Below are 3,838 nucleotides of genomic sequence, written 5' to 3' on the forward strand. Positions count from 1 at the left end.
TAAAAAATATTATTTTAATTTAATAACACTTTTTTTAAATATTATAATTATATAAATACAATGCCAAAGGAACATTATGAAAATGTATAAAAAGTGTTGCAATTTGCTGCTAATTTTTTTGGTAATAGATTGGAGGAGTGTGTTATGCATAGTTATAAAAAATTGGTCTGTTTTTATAGAATATGAAGATAATTTTTTTCTAAATTAAAAACTACAAATTGGAGGTTTAGATTTAGGTGGAAGTAGAAAACTGAAGGTTAAATTTTGGAAGGAAGTAAAAAATTGAGTATCAATTTTGGGTGGAGATAGAAAACTGAAAATCAATTGTTTGTTTAAAAAAATTTTTAATATTAAACCATAAATTTGACCTTTAAATTTATAAACTTTTTTTTAAAATAAAAATAAAAATTCAAAATCTAATTCTCAAATTTATAATATTTATATAAAATAAAAATACATTAAATTTTTATATTATCAAAAAACACTACTTATATTACAATACAAAAAGTCAAAAGTGTTGTGATAAAGATGGAATGAATGCCCATTTATCAATTGGGTGGCTGAGTTTTTCAAAACTTAACTTCTCAATACAAATTGAGAATTAATGAAGGTTGAATGTTTGAATTTTATATGTATAAATAGAAGGCATATCCTCACGTAACATATACAATAAGAACAATAAGAATATAACATTCTTCACTCTCTCTCTTTCGTACTATTCTCTCTCTTATATACTTTATTTTAATATTATTCAATACATAATTATATCTATTATATTGATATAGTAATTCTAGTGAACATTACTACTAGAGCTATCTAATTATATTTTTTTATTTTATATTTGTTACCTCTTTCTTATTTATTTATTTAGTTATTTTATAACACGTTATCAGCACGAGACTTTGATCAAATTTTAGAAAGACTTCAGGTAACAAATTTTTATTATGTCGAAGCTCTATCATCTTGATATATCTGAAAATAATTATTTATTATGGATATTAGATGTTAAAATCCATCTTGATTCAATGGATCTTGGAGATACCATTAAGGCTAAAAATAATGCATCCCAGAAGGATAAAGCCAAGGCCATGATTTTTCTTCGTCGTCAGTTTGAAGTATGATTGAAAAATGAATATCCCACATTAAAAGATCCTGCAGATCTGTGGAAAAGCCTTGAAGAAAGGTGCAATCATCAAAAGACGGTGATACTTCCTCAAGCCTGATATGTTAGGAAAAACTTTCTCGACATTCCATGCCTCGAATGTGCTCCTGCAGTAGCAATCGAGAAAAAGGATTTTAAAAATTTTTTTGAGCTAATTTCTTACCTTCTTGTTGCTAAGCGCAACAATGAGTTACTCTTAAAAGAATCATGAAGCGCGCCTAGTTGGCGCCGCCCCATTTCATGAAGTAAATACGACAAACTACCCCAAAAGAGGTAAATGGCAAGGTTTTAGTAACAAGAAAAATTATGGAAGGAAAAGGAATTATGTTCAAAAGAGAGGATCTCACCAGAAGTGGGATAAAGAAAGAAATAATGGACAAAGTAAATCAATTGAGGATAAATGCTTCCGTTGTGGTGGAAATGGCCATTGGTCACGTACCTGTCGTACCCCAAGGCACCTTGTTGATCTTTATTAAGTATCCTTGAAAAAGGATGACAAAGAAAAGGAAATAAATTTTGTTTCAAATTATGAAAATTCCACCACTCATTATGATGTATCTAATTTCTTTGAGGATCTTGAAGGAAATATTGGCCATTTGATCAATGATGGAATAGTTTAATATGTGTGTTTGTTAAGTATTCATGTGAATAATTTTACTGTGCATGTATTTTTACTCATTTTATTATTATTATTATTTGTTTTTGAAGAAAAATGGCAAGGACATATTCTGAAGATATTTGCATTGCGGATAGTGCAAGTTCGCACACTATTTTTAAAAGTGATATATATTTTACCCATCTGGTGCCAAAAGAAGAGTATGTTAATACTATTATTGGCTCGGACAATGTGATAGAAGGCTCCGGAAGAGCTATAATTTTGTTTTCTGGAGGAACAAAATTTGTAATAAATAATGCACTATTATCTACCAAGTCTCTGAGGAACTTGTTGAGTTTTAAAGATATTCTCCAAAATGAATATCATATTAAGACTATGAATGAGAGAAATCATGAGTACTTATGTATCACAACTCATGATTCAAATAAGAAAGTTATATTAGAAAAATTACCCTCACTTTCATCTGGGTTATATTATACCAAGATTAGTGCAATTGAATCACATGCCATTGTAAACCAGAAGTTTACTAGCCCAAATGAATTCATAACTTGGCATGATAGATTGGGTCATCTGGGAACAGCCATGATGAGGAGAATTATTGAAAACTCCCATGGACATTCACTAAAGAACCAGAAGATTCTTAAAACTAGTGAATTTTGTTGTGCTGCATGTTCTCAAGGGAAGTTAATTTTAAGGCCATCACTAGTAAAGATTGGATTTGAGTCCCCTGAATTCTTAAAAAGGATTCAAGGTGATATATGTGGACCTATTCATCTACCATGTGGATCTTTTAGATATTTTATGGTCCTAATAGACGCATCTTCGAGATGGTCACACGTGTTCTTATTATCTTCTCGCAACCTAGCGTTTGCGAGATTATTGGTTCAAATTATTCGATTAAAAGCACAATTTCCAGAAAATCCAATCAAAGCAATTCGTCTTGATAATGCTGGTGAATTTACTTCCCAAGCTTTTGATGCTTATTGTATAGCTAATGGAATAAGTGTTGAACATCCAGTAGCTTATGTTCACACACAAAATGGGTTAACAGAATCACTTATTAAACGCCTCCAATTAATTGCTAGACCCTTACTTATGAGAACAAATCTCCCAACCTCGGTTTGGGGCATGCTATTTTACATGTCGCAGCACTTATTCGTTTGAGGCCAACGAGTTACCATCAGTTTTCTCCTATGCAATTAGCCTTTGGCCAGCAGCCAAATGTTTCCCATTTAAGAATATTTGGGTGTGTGATATATGTTCTCATTGCACCACCTAATCGCACCAAAATGAGACTCCAAAGAAAATTGGGGATATATGTTGGATATGATTCTCCCTCTATAGTGAGGTATCTTGAGATACAAACCGGAGATGTATTTAAAGCCCGATTTGCGGATTGTCATTTTGATGAATCAAAATTTCCAACATTAGGGGGAGAGAATAAGCTTCCTGAAAAGGAACTTAATTGGAATGCATCATCTTTGATGCATTTAGACCCTCGATCAGGGCAATGTGAACTAGAAGTTCAAAAGATTATACATTTGCAAAGAATAGCAAATGAATTGCCTGATGCATTTTCCGATACAAAGAGGATAACCAAATTTTATATACCAGCGGAAAATACTCCAATTCGAATTGATGTCCCAGTAGGACAAGTAGCCACTGAAGCAAATTCACGCCAGAAGCGTGGCAGGGCGAAAAATGCCCCAATTCGAATTGATGTTCCAGTAGGACAAATAGCCACTAAAGCAAATACACGCTAGAAGCGTGGCAGGCCTGTTGGTTCCAAAAATAAAAATCCTCGAAAGAGAAAAGAGGTAAATACTATTCCTATTGAAAAAGACACAGTAAAGACACATGCAGTTGTCCAAAATTCTGATATAATTTTAACGCCAGAAGACGTTCAGGTACATGAAAATTGTGAAAATGATGAGATCTCGATAAATTATGTCTTTACAGGAGAGAAATGGGGCCGAAATAAGACAATTGTCAATGAAATATTTGCATATAATGTGGCATTAAATATCATGCATGAAAGTAAGGATCTTGAGCCAAGATCA

The sequence above is a fragment of the Arachis ipaensis genome, chromosome B10 (genome assembly GCF_000816755.2).
Source record: "Arachis ipaensis cultivar K30076 chromosome B10, Araip1.1, whole genome shotgun sequence".
Classification (NCBI taxonomy): Eukaryota; Viridiplantae; Streptophyta; class Magnoliopsida; order Fabales; family Fabaceae; genus Arachis; species Arachis ipaensis.